At 40.4% G+C, this 18,903-nt stretch overlaps 1 pseudogene across 1 annotated transcript; it reads right to left on the bottom strand.

Annotated features, from left to right (window-relative positions):
• Positions 1-3,559: 3,559 nt before the first annotated feature.
• Positions 3,560-17,354, bottom strand: LOC308382139 (NACHT, LRR and PYD domains-containing protein 3-like; annotated as a pseudogene). Its single transcript has 11 exons — positions 17,290-17,354; positions 16,601-16,738; positions 14,937-15,021; positions 12,268-12,463; positions 10,677-12,151; positions 8,931-9,083; positions 8,080-8,252; positions 6,095-6,372; positions 5,495-5,668; positions 4,773-4,946; positions 3,560-3,725 (listed from the first exon to the last, which is right to left on the bottom strand). The product of its transcript is annotated as an NACHT, LRR and PYD domains-containing protein 3-like (transcript).
• Positions 17,355-18,903: the final 1,549 nt, after the last annotated feature.

The raw sequence follows: 18,903 nt of genomic DNA on the forward strand, positions 1-18,903 counted from the left end.
ACTATCTCAATATCAGAGTAAGCCCGACTCTGTATAATTACATGCCAAACGTGAATCTCAAGAACATTACAGAGAGGAAGCTCGGGAATATTAGTGGAACAGCCTCCAAAGTACATTGCAACCCTCGAACTCTGAAAATGAAAGGCAAAGCAAGAATCGTGATATCCACGGAATCAAAACCCTAAAGGCAGAACTCTTAAAACAGAAGGTGAATCAAGAAATGTGATAACCCCGGACCAAAACCCTAAAGACATTATTTTTAATTTCGTTTTTATGGGGCAATAGCTGTAAATGGGAGGGGATACATTTTGTCAGTTGAAAGCTGACCTTTAGACAGAATCTCATTCCGTCTCATCACAAGACGTTTTAATTCAATTCCTTGTCGTTTTCAACCAATGGCTGCAGCAGGGTGTGTGTGGTAGACTGCTGACAGTCAATATGCTAATAAGATCATTTCGCACCTCTGTCAGCGGGAGTTGAGAATGCTAAACACATCGGCCCCCCTCCCCTCGCAGGTTCCTTCCGGGAAATTCCGTCAGTATGCGGCAGACAGATATTTCGGGGGAATGTCCGCGATCAGCCAGGAATGGTGATCATTCGCGGCTGTATCACAGCGTATACGGGCCCGATAATCTTGCTTTTCGTGCAGTGTATGCTGATCTGCACTACATATACACTATGCTGATCTGAACTACACACACACTATGCTGATCTGCAATACACACAAATTATGCTGATCTGCACTACACACACATTATGCTGATCTGCACTATACACACACTATGTTGATCTGCCCTACACACACACTATGCTGATCTGCACTACACACACATTATGCTGATCTACACTACACATACACTATGCTGATCTGCACTACACACAGACTATGCTGATCTACACTACACATACACTATGCTGATCTGCACTACACATACACTATGCTGATTTGCACTACACACACACACTATGCTGATTTGCACTACACACACACTATGCTGATCTGCACTACACATACACTATGCTGATTTGCACTACACACACACTATGCTGATCTGTACTACACACACACTATGCTGATTTGAACCAAACACACACTATGCTGATCTACACTACACATACACTATGCTGATCTGAACCTCACTGCTGAATCATTATTATCCATTTGCATGTGAAGAGGATAAGAGTTCACTATCACTATCAAATTCACTGATATCAAATCACTTGTTTGTGTGTGTGTGTGTGTGTGTGTGTGTCTGTGTCTGTGTCTGTGTCTGTGTAAGTGAGTTTGTGTATGTAAGTTTGTGTTTAGTACCAATGGAAAAAGAGAGTAATAAAATGTGTTTACAGCTGAATTATTATTATCGCTTTACATGTGAAGAGGATTAGAGTTCACTATCACTATCAAATGCACTGATATCAACTCAACTCAGTATTTGGTGTAGTGATACGCACTTTAGTTTTTCCAGTTGACAGGTTTGATCCTCCAGAAGAGAAGAAAGATGCTTCACTCCTGAGTCTCCTGCTTTATTCTCCCACAGCCACAGGTCTCTGATGTGTGAGGGGTTTGATCTCAGTGCTGATGCAAAAGATCTGAAGCCCTCTTCTGTAACACTGCATTCTCCAAGGCTGTAGATAAAGGATTGTAGAACCTGATAATGTAATAATTTCCCGATAATGTAATAACTCTCGATAACGTAATACAAATTCCTTCATAAGTCCCTAAAACATGTAATAAAACCTGATAATGTAATAATACCCCGATAATGTAATAAAGTGCAGGTTAGCCTCAATTTTGCAGAACCTGATAATGTAATAATTACCTAATATTGTAATAACTTTGGTTAGTGCTGGTCAACTGTCGTCGTTTTGCGCGGCTGAAAATCCAAACTGTACCAGGCCAATCAAATCGTCTTTTGTCATTCGTCAGTCTCTCGGATTGGTTGTAGCGCCATTCCTATTGCGTGGCATTGCGTGCAGAGGCAACTTAACAGACAACCGTTAATCCCGCCCACACTGAAAATCGTGTTGTGCCAGACCCTTGTACAGCTTCTTGCTGTACAGGTTTGGCTTGCGAGGCTAAAGGCCTATACCATTGGGATCAAAATATGAGCAAAACAATAGTGGGTGGTTGTCTACACAGCATCACTACTTGGTCTGAATAACTGGTGGTATTACATTATCAGGTTCTGCAAAATTGAGGCTAATCTGATAATGTAATAACTTCCAATTAATGTAACATTTTATTACATTATTGGTATGGCGATTGTTACATTATTGGGAAATGCACTTTATTACATTATTGGGATATTATTACATTATCAGGTTTTATTACATCTTGTAGGGACTTATGAGGGATTTTTTATTACATTATCAGGGTTATTACGTTATCAGGAAATTATTACATTATCAGGTTCTACAAGGATTTTTGTAATGTATTTCCTTTAGACAACAATAACTGTTTATTTGTAAGTGTGTATGTATGTTTGTTTGTATGTATTTGTGTGTGTGTGTGTGTGTGTGTGTGTCTGTGTGTGTGTAAATTGGTGTTTTAGTCTGTGTGCAGGTGTTTTAGTGTGTGTGGGTGAGTTTGTAAGTAAGTCTGTGTGTGTGTTTGTATGTGTATGTCTGTTAGCGTGTGCGTGTGAGTGTGTTTGTGTGAGTTTGTGCATTTGTGCAAGCTTGTTTGTTTGTCTTTCAGTTGAGCCGGTTGGTACTACAGGGTTGTGTATGAATGTATACTTTCTGTTTGTGCTTTACTTTCAGAACCACACAAACATACACCCACTTACACCTCAATTCATTCATTGTTGTTTACAAGTATTTAATAGAAAGAGTTCAGATCCAAGTATTCCTGTTTTCTTCATTCTAATCGGATGACCCTCAGCGATTGCACCTTTCCCCTGTCACGACCCAGCCTGGTCTGCCCCCCTGATATCAGTGCTCTTCCAACGATGGGGAGTTGAATCTGCACAGATGCCCACAGGTGAATGAAGGCTTGATGAGCTCCACAATAAGAGGGCCTTGGCGCAGTGCACCGGAGGCTCCCTCTCATCGACACGTCGTTTATTTTTGTTTGTTGGGCATACTGTATGTCCATTTATTAGACACCCACTTGCACTTCACTTTTATACTGACTTTTCTACAATGCTTTAATTAATGTCCGTTTGATTACTATAACCTTGCGCATGGAACTCCAGTTCATGTTCATGCAGAGAGCCGTGCATGTAACACTCCAACCCCCTCTTTAACATGCTACTTTAACTATTCAAAGTCTGAGAGGATGCTGAGGATGCTGTCTACAATGTTGCCATTTCATCTGAATATCTCTGTCTTTGGCAGAACACTATGATGGCCATTTATTACTACACTTGATTTATGCGTGACAAGAGAATGTCCTTTAACTTCAAATACCCTTCAAATACCCTTCAAATACCACGCCACTAATCTGTTTAATTTGTGCCAACTAGAGAAGTGTTGTAATAGCTGTTTGTTGGTTTTTCCTTTTCTTTTGTCTTTGGTGCCAAAACTGAACACAGTGGTGCTCCTTATCACCTCTGGGTCATCCTGAGTGTGTGACAGGGATCTCCATGGGGTTTGAGGCCATTCCTCTCCTGTCCTCCACAGAAACTTTGGTCCCTGGATCCATGCTCTGCACTTGACCAATCTCACACCTCTTGATGACATGACAGCTGGGTTCAGTTTGGTTCAATTTTTCTGTGTTGTCCCTTATGAGAGAGATTCTATTTGCCACTAAAGTGTGAAATCTTGTTTGTTCATTTGCTATTTATATACAGACTGTCCTAAAGGTTGACTGACTCAGCTTTAACAACTTCTCAGAATTTTGTCCACTTTACCAGGCAGTACTGCAGCTGCCAGTTCAATGCCAGGGATGGTCATCTGTTTTAAAGGAGCCACTCTTGCTTTACTAAGCCTGAAGGACACATGAACCATATGATTGTCGCCAGTCATTCTGGAGTAACTTATGGTGCCGTATCCACGATCACTGGCATCAGAAAAGTCTGAGTGGTCCAAATTACTTGGAAGATCTCCAACGAATCAAGATCATCAATCCATGTTCTCCATTCGTCAGATGCAGCTGAGGTATTCTGCTGTCCCAGTCATGCTAACTCCTGCAGAGCTTCTGAAGAAGCAACTTTGCAGGTAGAGTGGGAGGGCACAAGACACCAAGTGGGTCATAGATTGAGCTCACTATCGATAGCCTATTCCTTTGAGTGTGAGGTTTATCTTTCACAATAATGTTGAACTTAAACTTGTCATCCTCTACACTCTATAACAATCCAAATGCTCTCGCCACAGGTAATTTGTCTCTATCTAGATCCAGATCATGGGCTCTGTCCTCATATGGTCAGACAAAATCCTCTCTTTTGACACAGAGATGCAAGCTCCTTGACCAGCTCTACTGCTCAGATGAGAGGGACTTCAAGCAGTCATCAACATTGAAATTGTTCTCAATAGTTCTTATTAACTTGGAATGGAATGTGCTCTTGTTGTCTCTAGCTGTCTGTCTTAGTGCAAAGTTTGCACAACTTGGAGATGAAACAGTTGGTGACATTGTGGTTTCATGATACTCCAAACATTTAATTTCCATCTGAGCAATTGTTCCAACATGTATTTGATGAGTTTTGTAAACTGAGACAACTTCTGTAGTTTGTTCAGTGAGCTTTTATCTTTGAAATGAAGGATCTTTAAGTCTATGTGTAAAAATAGAAAATAGTCTGTCTCTAATAATGGGGATACTTTTCATGTCTTACCTGAGTGTCTCCAGTGCACAGTTTGGGTTCTCCAGTCCGCTACAGAGTTCTTGGACCCCGATATCTCCAATCCTGTTGTCACTGAGATACACATTTTTCAGTTTTGAAGATGCTTTGCTGAGGATACATGCCAGTGCTGTACAGCTCCTTTCAGTGAGCAAACAGCTCTTGAGCCTTAAGGGAAAAACAGCCACCAGTGACTATAAGCTCATGAAAAGGACACTGCATGCTTCTAAACCCATTCAAAAATCAGACTAAATGTTTTTTCGTGTATCAGAAGCTGGGTTTCCATCTTAACTTATTTGCATCTTTTATGCGCATTCATGAAAATTCAGCTTAACAAAATGTGAATCAGGGCACTTTCATCATCATCAGGAGTAAACAGGAGTCATCTAGTGATCCACATTTTCCATGAAACAGTTTGTGATAATTCATTTCCATCTGAATCTAAACATTTTATTTCCATCTGAGCATTTGTTCCAACATCAGCTTGATATTAGTTTTGTTAACTGTGACAACTTCTGTTTGTTCAGAAAGCTTTTATCTTTGAAATGGAGGATATTTGAGTCTATGTGTGAAAATAGAACATAGCCTGTCTCTAATAATGGGGATGCTTTTCAGGTATAGTTTTCAAAGTATAGTTTATCAAGAAATTAAAATGTAAAAATGTTCCCACAGAACTCATCATCACTAGGGAATACTGAAGAATCAAAATGTCCTACCTGAGTGTCTCCAGTGCACAGTTTGGGTTCTCCATTCCGCTACAGAGTTCTTGGACCCCGATATCTCCAATACTGTTGTCACTGAGATCCACATTTTTCAGTTTTGAAGATGGTTTGCTGAGGATACATGCCAGTGCTGTACAGCTCCTTTCAGTGAGCGAACAGCTATTGAGCCTTAAGGGGAAAACAGCCAAGAGTGACTATAAGCTCAATGAAAAGGACACTGATGCTGTCTGTTTATTAGTGTTGTGCTTCTAAACCAATTCAAACATCAGACTAAATATTTCTCCACATATCAGAATTAAAAATGAACAGTCAGGAGTTGTGAAAAGCTGTGGGCAACTTTCACAGGAAAACGTGATAAAAGTGCAACAAATGCTGATTTAATTCAAACGTAGTCACACTATACTCTATGCCAATAGCGAGATAATCCATCCCATCTAGTCAATCACATGTTAATTTACATTCAAGGATTTTATAGAAATTGCAGTTGTTTCTATTATTCAAATGGTCAAAATGTGCATTCAAAAGTTGGATGGAAACACAGCTAGTGTCATGACCCCCTCCCATCCTGAGAATACACACTGCCACCATACTTACTTAGCCTTTTGAGATTCTTCCACTACTGGCTGCAGCCTTAGGAGACATTCATCAGATCTGATGAACTTCTTCAAGTCAAACACATCCAGCTTCTGTTCTGATGTCAGCAGCACAAACACTAGAGCTGACCACTGGGCAGGTGAGAGTTTAGCTCCAGAAAGTGTCCCAGCACTCAGCAACCTCTGGACCTCTTCCACTAAGGAGTGATCATTGAGTTCATTCAGACAGTGAAAGAGGTTGATGACCCTTTCTGATGAAGGAACCTCCCTGATCTTTGCCTTAAAGGACCCATCGTATGCCCATTTTACCACAAGTTGAAATGGTTCCTTGGGGTCTTTATGAAATGCCAGTAAAATATTTTGGTCAAAATACCACAAGAATAATTTATTACAGCACCCTTTTCACCCTGTCAAAAACAGCTCCCTACAGATTGACCTGTATTGAGTGCCTGTTTCTTTAAATGCTAATGAGCCAGCTCCCCCCTCCCCCCTCTCCCCTTCACTCCTCCCCCTCCTCCAAAAGATTCGCTCGCTTTAGCCCTCCAATATGGCTACTGCAGAAGATAGAATCGTACAACCGTATCTGTTTGAGCCAGAGTCAGAACAAGAGGCTCCCGAACATATTCAAGAAGTTAGGGCTCAACAAAACGTTTCTGAATGGTGAGTAAACTTTGTAAACCTTTTTTTGTTTGTTAATGGGCCACAGTCTCGTTCGCGGTGTTGGTAGCATAATGGTGCAAGTGAATCTAGTTACATGAACCATGTGTGAATGTAGGAGTATGTAGCAAATACAGTGTGTTTATAAGTTCCTGTTTGTAAGTGTTTATGTAAATGCAAGTAACGGGAACGCCATAAAGATATAATTGCTAGATGAGTACGTTCTGTTGTGAACATTCACTCAACTTACCTCAGGACTCCGGAGTTGCATATAGTAGATGTATAATGGGCCCACCCACGTCCTCGCAGGTTAGATAAAAGTATAGGCTCTCTCTCTAACGTTTTACCTGCATTTATTAGCGTTTAAATCGTTGTATTTGATGACTTATGTCCGTAATATGAACACAACGTTCAAATAAAGTTTACCCGCAAGGTTGTCACTTGATAATACTCTTTGTTTATACAGGTGTAGCCTACTTGTGGCAAGTGTGCTAAAATGCCTACGGAGCCTGAAAATGTATGCTGCAGGGAGATACCACAGGTAGAAGTATTTGTGAATTACATTGACATTGTAAATATGCAGTCATCATCTGTTTTATATTCCACGTCACTTACTCTCAATATTCAAGGTTACAAGAAGAATACTTCAGCTCGAGAACCCGACAGCATGCATGGTTGACCATCCAGGCCTTGAACCTGTGTGTTTGAATGTCTATTCTTTGCAGAATGCATAACATATATAGGGCAGATTATGGGCCTTTACGTGAAAGAGGAATAGAGTAGTACATTTGTTTTTGTATGCATGAGTTATCAGTCATTTCTGCAATACAAATATGACCAAGAATAAAAATACAATAAATTATCCTTCCCTCTGTCTTACTTTGCTAACTGCTCATCTTACATGTGTCAATTTTTGACATGTGACTTATCAAACACTGAAGGCACACAAAACTGTGTATACACACTTTTATTGTCAGAAAGATTGCTAGAATGAATGCCATAGAGCTTTTTAAACATAGTTATTAAATGTAATGGCTGGTACATAGGTAATAAATACAAGGTATATTATAAATACAAAGGTATATTAAAAACATTGATTACAAAATTACACTTCTTGCTATCAATTGCCATACTGTTAAAAAAGGAACACTTTATATGTGTGTAACCTTTTATTCTCTAAACACATTTGTTCAGACTTTACAGGTACAGAAGTTTTGTTAGCTGGTGTTGGGGCTATCTGGGCTGAAGAATCAGAGTGGTCCTGCCCTCTTGTGCTCCAGATACTCAGAGTGTTCTCTGATGCACAGGGAAGGTATACAGGGTTCAGACCTGCCCTCGATTGAACCTGGACACATAGCGGTCTATAACTTCCTGCTTGTCCGGTTTCTCAAATTGGGCAGAGAGAAACGCGGGTATTGGGATCTTCAGCAGCTCATTCACATGTGGGGCCAGGTTCTGAAAAACCTTGTCAAAGATGAGGTCCAAGAGGTTATCCAAGTACCCTATAATACAAAAAACAATCCAAAACTTTTACATTGTTGCACATTTTTGTATATTTTATTTTATAATTATTTGGTAATTATATTCTATTTATTATGAAGACTATTTAAAAAGACAATGTTATGCTATTTATGTTTCACATACTGTTTGTACATTGTTTGATTTTGTGGAATTTGAAATAAAGCCTGTGCCAGTCACGGAAGGTTGGATCTGCTTTCACAGGCTTTGCAGTGCACTCGCCCTTCTTATATTTTGGGAAGTTCACTTTAAACACATTGAAATGCAGGGCTGCCAGGTAGAGAGCATGTGTGTATGGGTGTATAATAGTTAGTATAATACATAATAGGTATACATTTCTTAGAAAAAATTATCGTACTGTTACCTGCATTACATTCCAAGAAAAGGAAAGACTACGTTTTTGGGCACAAAACGCAGAATGAGTCTGTGGAAAGCCTCCAATGACGAGGTCTGGTAGTGAGGGCTCAGCTTCCCCACATCTTTCAGGACCCTCCTGTTAGTCAACGCCTTCTCTAACTTGAAGAAGGCTGGTGTCCCTTTAAAAAAAAAATATATATATATATTTAGCTTCAAAGTGATTATGGCATTGGTTATTTGGTTTGTTTATACATGTATAGATAAACACAAGCCTTACATTTACAATGCAAATTGGGTGAACATACCTGCTTTCAACCATTTGCTTTTGTCACTTGAAATGCGTGGCTGAGGCAAACACTGTGGGTAGAGAGGGTCATCATGGGAGTGGATGTCTTGGAGATGGTTCAGGATGGAGGTCCACTTAGCCTCTCTCTCTGGCCCTGAGTAGAGGTGCTTGCCTAAACAATAAGAGAGCAGCAATGTTATGCAGGTTTTGGTAAATGCAGGTGAGTCTCACGTCGTTCACGAACAATTAATTGCCCATTTAACATGTATGACCCCATCATTGTTGTGTCGAAGGTGTCACCAGCAGGACTAATTGCCTTCGTATTTGCAGGTGACTAACCTCCCTCCGCCCCAACACAAAGCATTTTCACAAGGGAATGTTATGGATGAGAAAACTATTTCTCGTTACGTAAAGACACTATATACTTTGACACAAATTCCCCTTCATAGACATCCAAACGAACCATCTACTGTTAACCAAGATTAAATAGGCTAGTCTAACACAAAAATTCGTTTTAGCCACTTTAGCAATTGATGGGTCAGCTGGCTCCTACACACTACAAGATGCTAATGTCGCTAACTTGTACAAAGCCCCTCAGGTTGCTTTAGTGCCAACACCTCGAAGTCCTAACAAACTACTTCACAGAAATCTTCTTATTGTTTGCCATAGGCAAATTCAAACTAAATGCTGTACAAGGCATACATGACTAGCATAAGGTATCACATTCTAGCGAACTCCTAACTGCACACGCCAACACTCGAGTTTGTAGCTAACGCCTCGCTGCTGAAAAGTAACACGTTAGCATGCTAATATCCTCTCGCACGCACCACTCATAGAGGCAAAAGTTATTGTTGCCTCAAGTATATTTCACTGCCGTTTTAAGTATGGTCAGCCATTCTAAATAAGTTGTACACATACGTGAAATACATTACCTATGTAATGGATACTTTTACGAAAAGCCTCAACACATTGCCCACATTTCAAGCGAACTAATGCTAACGTCTCCCCAACTACATTCCTTACGTTGCCAACCACCCACACTAAATGGTCAATGCACATACAATAATTATTTTTAAAAATACTTACATTCCCATCGTCTGAAATGCGACGGATAGATGGTACTGAACCCGCTTGCAAGGTCAGTCTTGTTGCGAGTCCAGCGTTATATTGGCCCAGGTTGGTAAAACAGTCCAATTCAAAATGGTTTGCGCACACAAACAACAGTTTCCCAACTCTTTCCGGGACATTGCCTTCAAAAATGAAATCCATCCATTTCACTCTTGTGTCTTCTGAGGCTGGAACGTGATGTATAGATTTGTGCGGATCCGTGCAGCCGACCACAGCACATCTTGAGAACTTTGCTCCAGAACTTTTCGCCATGCTGCTAGCTAGCTATTGAAAGTATACCCAAGCTTTGCAGGAACGGTATGATTCACTCTGGCAAATGATTTATATCTAACGAATGGGGGGGGGGGGGGGGGGGGGGGCTGGGGTGTGAGGTTGGGGGTGGGCCAAGGCCATGTAGGGATTCTAGGGAACCTCCCATTGTCTTGTGACGGGAGAGTTCACAGGAATCTCATTCGCAGTCACTCAAGCATGACGTTTCTGACGTACAAGAACCATAACAAATCGCGGGGGTTGTTTTTTTCCGCAGTTTTTGGGTTGCTAAACATGCCAGATACCCAAATTAACGAGTAGAAGCCCTAAACAAAGTGGAATTTTCATAATATGGCCCCTTTAATGTAACTGATTGTTTCTTCATTACCCATCTGATTTCGTCCTCTCTGTAGTAGGCCATGCAGGAGTGTCTGGTTAGACTTCATAGAGAGGCCAAGAAGGAAACGGAGGAATAGGTCAAAGCATCCATCTTCATGCTCCAAAGCATTGTCCACTGCACTCTTCTGTAGCAGTTCAATATCCTTTTCCAAAGCTTATTGGATTTTTCAGGAGCTTGGTGTCTGGATATAACGTCTTTCCCTTCAACTGCCATCATCAAAAACACATACAAAGCTGCAAGATACTCCTGGAAACTTAAATGCACGAAGCAGAACACCTTTCCTTGATAAAGCCCTGATTCTTCTCGAAAGATTTGGGAGCAGATGCCAGAGCATACTGCTGCCTCTCTGACATCAATGCCACACTCTTTTAGATCTTCATCATACAAAATCAAATGACCCTTCTTTAACTGTTCATAAGCCAACTTCCCAAGACCAAGGATAACTCCCTTGTTCCACTGTGGATCAAGGTCATGGACATTTTCAAACTTGCTGCTCCTCTATTTGGTTTGGAAAATGAGGAAATAGGTATACATCTCTGTCAAAGTCTTTGGAATCTGTCCACCTCCTGAAAAGCCAAGAATTACCCCAAGAACCGTAGCAGCAATCCAGCAAAAAACTGGTATGTGGCACATAATGTGGAGGCTCCTTGATGATTTGATGTGAGATATGACATTGCTGGCAAGATTCTGATCACTGATCCTCTTCGTGAAGTACTCCTCCTTCTGTGGGTCATTGAACCCTTGTACCTCTGTGACCCGGTCAACACACTCAGGTGGGATTTGATTGGCTGCTGCTGGTCGAGAGGTAATCCAAAGTAAAGCAGAGGGGATCAGATTACCCTTGATGACATTTGTCAGGAGTACATCCAATGAGGTGACCCGTGTTACATCAGTCAAACTTTCATTTTTCTGAAAGTCTAATTGGAGTCGACATTCATCCAGACCATCAAAGATGAACAACACTTTGTACTTCCCTTGACTGGGAAAAGTGAACTGCTTTATTTCTGTGAAAAAGTTGTGGAGGAGATCCATCAAAGAGAGCTGGTCTGTTTTTATGAGGTTAAGCTCCCTAAAAAGCAGTGGAAATATGAAGTGGATATCCTGGTTTTCTTTTCCCTCTGCCCAGTCTAGGATGAACTTCTGAACTGAGACAGTTTTACCAATGCCAGCAACTCCTTTTGTGACAACACTTCTGATTGGTTTGTCTTGTCCAGGTAAGGGTTTAAATATGTCACTACATTTGATTGGTGTCTCCTGTCCAGCTGGTCTCTTGGATCTTGACTCAATCTGTCTGACTTCATGCTCTTCATTTACTTTTCCACTTCCTCCTTCTGTGATGTAGACCTCTGTGTAGATCTTTTCTAGAGGAGCAGAGCCTCCTTGCTTGGGTATACCTTCAAAAACACTCTGGTACTTGTTCTTGAAATATCTTTTCAGCTCCGTCTGATAAACAACCAGCTCACCTGTAAGAAACAGATAATCAGGTTTTTTTAAGCCCCAAACAATGAGATCAAATCATTTGTATGTTTCTATTTTGGGATGTAGCATACTGATACAAATTTATATGAAGATGTTTTACTTTGTTGCAGTTTGTCAGCGATATTGCTCTGCTTCATATTCCTAAGGAAGTGCAGTGCCATCTTCAGAGCCCCTTCTCTGGCTTCACTCTCATCCTCCTCTTTACTCTCAAAGTTCTCATGGTAATCTGGACTCAGCATCCTCTTGAATCTCTTCAGCTCATTCTTCACAAAGAGTATGATGTTCTCCTGTAACACCTAAAGTACAAATATCTGGTCACACTTGCATGTAATTATGCCATAAAACCATAGTACCAGAACATTTACAGACTGTACTTATTTTTATCTCAACCCTGATGGGAGCTCTTTAGTTAACCCTTAAAAGCATTATAGAACTCATTCATAAGCACTGAATGATGTGTTTGTGAAGACCTTATGTCAGCAATCATAAACTGACAAATGTGTATAATGGAAGATATTACACTGTATTGATGAAAGGGGAAAATATGACAGCAAAAACAACTGTTATGTGTTCATCATAACACACAGTTAATCATCACACAGAATTCATCCATGACACGAGCATCGTTTGAGTCAATTTGTTTTCTATGTTATAGAAGATGTTATGTCACCTAATGAATACTGCCATACGCTTTTCATAAATGTTCCCCCAGGATGCTGCGCTCGTCTAATGAGTGTTGTTTAGCCCTGTCGGCTGTGCAAGTATAAATGTGCAAATGACTAAATGTAAATGTCATAAACACATGCTTTTTCAGTGATTATGAAGGTGATTTAAAATCCTTATTTAATTACCCTTCAATTTAAGTGTTATTGTGGTTTATAAGTATCGTTGTTATAACTTATTGAGTTATAACAGTATGATGCATTATAGGACACTGCTCTTTTGTAGTGTTGCTACAATATTAGAAGGCATCTGTAGAAAAGTGATGCAGCTTTTCACTCTTCACTGGGATTGATCTATGCTATGATGTAGCAGTAGCCATTGGGTTTACTGTGAGATAAGTCTGCTTTAACGGCTGCTTCTATCTAGAATTGACTTGTAGTAGAGACATGATGTAGCAGTAGCCATTGGGTTTACTGTGAGATAAGTCTGCTTTAACTTCTGCTTCTACTCTAGAGATTGACTTGTAGTAGAGACTTGATGTAGCAGTAGCCATTGGGTTTACTGTGAGATAAGTCTGCTTTTACTGCAGAACATCACTTAACCCTTCTTAAATATAAATGATAAGGAGCGGCATGAAAATATGAATATACAGTAAGAGAGATTTCCACAAGTACCATTTTATATTAAAATGTATATGTCATTCATTTATCTATCCACATATAAAAGTATAACATTGTTCATTTATTATCTTTATTGGTAAGTGTTTGCAGCATTATGAACTGTATTCATTATCATTACTGCTGAGTATGTCTGTGTTTGCTGCATATTAACTGTATTCATTATCATTACTGCTGAGTATGTCTGTGTTTGCTGCATATGAACTGTATTCATTATCATTATTGATGAGTATTCCTGTGTTTGCTGCATATGAACTGTGTTCATAATCATTACTGCTGAGTATGTCTGTGTTTGCTGCATATTAACTGTATTCATTCTCCCAGCATGCAATTCCTCTGGGCATATTCAGTATAGCACAGGGGGGTCAAACATACGGCCTGTGGGCCGGATCCAGCCCACTAGGGGATCCAGCTCGGCCCGCCCGATGACTTTGCTAAGTGTGAAAATTACGGAAAGACAAAAATTGCATATATATAAAAGTAGATTCCTATTCCTATTCCTAATCAGTCCACTGGGGGTCAAAATATGACCGCTTGCAAGGACAACTGAGAAAATAGAAGACAAATTACCTGCTAGCAAGTCTAAAGAAACAATAGGCCGTTTTTACCCGGAGCCAAGAGATAAGTGAGGCAACAGTGAAAGCTAGCTATCTTATTGCTAATGAAAAAGCATTAGCCTAAAAGCCATACTGTGAAAACATGAAGGCTTCGGAAATCGTGTGCCCCGAGAACCGGCAGGGTTTTGCCATCGAGGAATACTTCGAGAATAAACGTTTTGTAATTGTTTTTAATCGATCCAGTAATTGCTTCAAAAATATGGAGTAAGGAAGCTGTCAGAATGTTCGTGTGTATAAAATGGATATGCCTGCATATTTTTTGAAGTTGAGCAGAAAATAAATATTTGTAAACTCTTACAAACTCAAAATGCAACTTTACGATTACGATTTATTCATTACGAATACACATTCACGAATTACAAACACGAAATGCAACTTCACAGTTACGGTTCCTTCAGTAGGAATGTACGAATTCACAAACGTGACTAAACTGTCAAAAATACGTCACCACTTTCATACGTCACCACAGACATTATTATTGAGCAGAGGATACATCGATCCCACAGACTGCGCTTGGTTCAAGTTCCCGACCAAAGCCAAGAAAAAAATGATAGTAGTGGCTTAACAACGCGATCGTGACCGGGGTGATGAAAAGAATTAAATTTGGCACACATTTAGCTTTTAACCTACCAAATGACATTAGAAGGGGTGCCAAAGTGAAACTGCTTGTTTTTTCGTTATATTGTTGTTTTGTATGCATTATTGTGCTATAATTGTATTGGTCTGGCCCACTTCAGATCAAAGTGGGCAGTAGGTGGACCCTTAACTAAAATGACTTTGACACCCCTTGTAAAGCAGTATTGCATCCAAACCTGGAATATGTGTTTCAGGTCCTCCTGTTGAGACTTGGTAAACGGGTCACTGACAGCATCTGGGTCACATTCCTGCATCTGGCCTCTGTGGATAAAGCATTGAGTGGATAACAGCATGAAAGCCTGAAAGTGGGATACATTAGTTGCACAACAAGCCCCATGTTTATTCAGTACTGCTGTGTATAGTGCCTTGTTTAAAAAGCAGATTTAAATCAAATGTAGTTGTAGACTGATTTATGTATTTAACCCTAGTATCCATAATGTTCTATGGAGTCTTATGAGACATTTCCAGTGAAATGTTGTGTGACAGATAGTGCTTCACATATGGTGAGGGCGATACAAAGGGTTCAACAGGTGCATGGCTCAGTTCTTACATTTGGTTTTCACAGGTGCGTTGAAAGAGAACCAAGGCATAAAGACAAGGCACAAATGGATTGCAAGATTACTGCTTGTGTCCATCACTCAAACAAGGTTACTGTGAGACTCCACAGAGTTAAGGGGAAGCTAGGGATTACAGTAAATGCTTTGGTGCATAATGTTTCCACCAAGTGGATTTCACATTCCATAAGCTTTCAGTATTTATTTGAGTAAAGGCAGATTCTTTTTAGTTTTTTCAGTGAGACCGTCATGATATATTACACAAATTGATTTGTCATTTATGTCTTAATCAATATTAAAGACAGAGTCAGCAATTCTGGCAAAATGTCTCGTGAATTATTTATAGTTCTGAACAAACCCCTATGTTTGATTGAAATTCACTGTGTTCTTACACTGGAGCTTTTGTGAATGCAAACACAGAACGGACAACTACAACCTGAAGAGCAGTTTGATGAATTTGACAAAAGGTGTATTGGATAATAGTCACGGTGTCACACCAGAGCGTGATCCTGCACCTACCATGCCCCCTTCCACTTCAACTCGCTCACCTGCACCGCTTCCACAATCACTGAGAGTACTGATGGCCAGCACCTGTCACTCACACACTTACACACTCACTCCCTTCAGTGAGAGTACTGATGGCCAGCACCTGTCACTCACACACTCACACACTCACTCCCTTCACTGAGAGGACTGATGGCCAGCACCTGTCACTCACACACTTAAACCCTTCACTCCCTTCACTGAGAGGACTGATGGCCAGCACCTGTCACTCACACACTTAAACCCCTCACTCCCTTCACTGAGAGTACTGATGGCCAGCACCTGTCACTCCCACACTTAAACCCCTCACTCCCTTCACTCGGTGTCTGGCCTAGTCTGACAATGGGCTTGCAAGACCGACAACAGCTTTGATGATTCCTCACATTACTCACCCTCCGTGCTAGATTCTTTTGACTTGACTGTAAAACATTTGTGGCGTCAGAGTTCGATAAATCTTTACTATATAAACCTTGTGCGATGTTTGTGAAATTGCTTCACTTTCATCTTGTGCTATGAGTGAGCCCGATAGCTGTGAAACATTTGTGGCGTCAGAGTTCGATAAATCTTAACTATATAAACCTTGTGGGATGTTTGTGAAATTGCTTCACTTTCATCTTGTGCTATGAGTGAGCCCGATAGCAATTGTTACTGAATAAATATACTGATCTACAACTCCGGAGTCCTGAGATAAGACCTAACATTCACTCTTTCATTACATCATGCTGTAAGATGTGATAATTTACCTTTTCGCCCCTCCAGTCATTGATCCATCTGTTTCATCTCCATGTTGGAAGTTGATGCTATGATCCTTTGATCGGCCACTCTTCATGGACACACAAGTGGGCACAGGTGATGGAGGTCTCTCCTGGAAGATGAGGCTCCTGCATAGAACATTATGAATTCACACAGTTTATATCAAATGTGTTTTTCAAATATGTGTTCCTTTGCTGAGTTAGAAAGAGAAAGTTATGAACATCACCAGTATCATGTGTTTACTTCCCAGAGAGGGCATGCTTTACCTGAACTGTATGTGTCTTTGGCTAAAAGCATCTCCCATATGAGTAACTGTGATATGTTTTTCGAACTGTTATCTAAACATGCTATTTCAACAAAACTTCTATTGTCACTGGAAAAACTAAAGAATCCATGAGCACAATACATGCTATTATCTGAAAGGAGTTGGAGTTTTGAGTTTATTCATGAAAGCGATGTGAAAGAATTTTGGATGATTTCTACTGAAAAGAGATGAACCCAAGATGCCGTATAACTAATTTATAATGACCATTCAGTTCTTAGAGTGTACATATGCACATGTGCACACACACACACACACACACACACACACACACACACACACACACACACACACACACACACACACACACACAGAAAAATCTACAAATAACTCTCAATGCAGTTTTATCAAAGTTACCTTGAAGAGGAGCCCTTCACCTTCCCTCCTTCTGAAAGACTTGTTTTGGTTGCTGTTTCCTCCATCCTTACGGGAGGGCTGGTATCGTTAAACCCTCACTGTTGATCATCTAATCTGGCATCATTCATCATCTCACAGAGCTTACTAAAGAAGAAGGTAGCAGAGTAAAGGGTTAGGTGAGATTTTCATCTTTCTCCATCCAGTAGCATTAGCAGTATGAGCAGTAGCATACAGTTTCAATACATTAGGATTCTCATAACTTCATCATGCATTCATATACTATGTTAATGTGAAAAAATGGCCAAAATCTCAGAAGCAGTTGTAGCTCAAACTGCACCCTCTTGAGGCTGTATACCAGGGGTACTCAATAGGCGGACCGCAGTCCGGATCCGGACCCAGACGCAATCAAATTTGGACCGAAGCCAAAATCAACATTCTAATTTAATCATGATCCAAGAGAGCTTTCATTGGTGCGTGATTTCGCGCTGTATATTTTTGGTCCTACTCGATGTGGTTTCTATCTTCCGTGTCCAATCCAGAGGTCCAATCAGGAGCTGTAATAACAACATCACTAAGACAACTCACTCACTCAATGTTGGCCGCGAGCTCTCTGGGTCACACAGGTTGTGTGTGTCAATGACAACAACAAGGGGAGATAGATTCGGTATTTTTTCCCAGCAAACGAAAATCATGGCTTGCTTTAAACGCGACAAAAAACTAAAAGTTGATTACAAAAATCGCAAATTTAAAATAGAGTGGACTGACAAGTATGCATTTGTGTTGCTTGTGGGAAGCACAAAACCGATGTGTTTAATCTGCAACGAGACGGTTGCCCTTGTCAAAAGTGGAAGCGTGAAACGTCACTATGAAACAAAGCATGCACACTTTGAACAGAAATACCCGCAGAACTCTGAGGTAAGGGACAGAAAAATAAACCATCTGCAATAATACCAAACAAAATGCAGTGTAATAGTTAGATCAGCCACACAACAAGAGCGTGCATACCTCAACATCCTGTTGTGAGTCTGCCTTTCCAACCATGAAAATGGTGAAAAACAAAAAGAGCACACTCTAATGAACACTTACATCAGTGCCTGGCTTTCACACCTTTCATGCCCAAGTTTAAACCACAAAAAAGTGTCAACTTTTACACAAATAAGGCCAGACCACACCACCACAACTTGACACCTCGCCAAAAGTTATCCCTAAAAGAGCTGTTTTGAAAGTTGTGCTCCCGGTAAAAGTACAGTGAAGATCAAAAACTCACCCTTTAGCGTAGTTCGATTTTCTTCTGCGCCATTCCGCAAAGCAGACACAATTTCCTCTTCTGGAGAAATCGCTTGATTAAGTCATAAATAACCATCTGCAATCATACCAAGCAACATGCAGTGTAATAGTTAGATCAACCACATACCAAGAGCGTGCATTCCTCAAGAAAATGGTGAAAAACAAATACAGGAGCACACTCTAATGAACACTTACATCAGTGCCTCCGCCTGGCTTTCACACCTTTTAGGCCCAAGTTTAAATTACAAAAAAGTGTCACCTTTTACACACATAAGGCCAGAGCACATCACCTTTTGTGTATAGTTCGAACGTTTTTTTTTTTTGACG

This window comes from Sprattus sprattus, assembly GCF_963457725.1.
Source record: "Sprattus sprattus genome assembly, chromosome: 21".
NCBI lineage: Eukaryota > Metazoa > Chordata > Actinopteri > Clupeiformes > Clupeidae > Sprattus > Sprattus sprattus.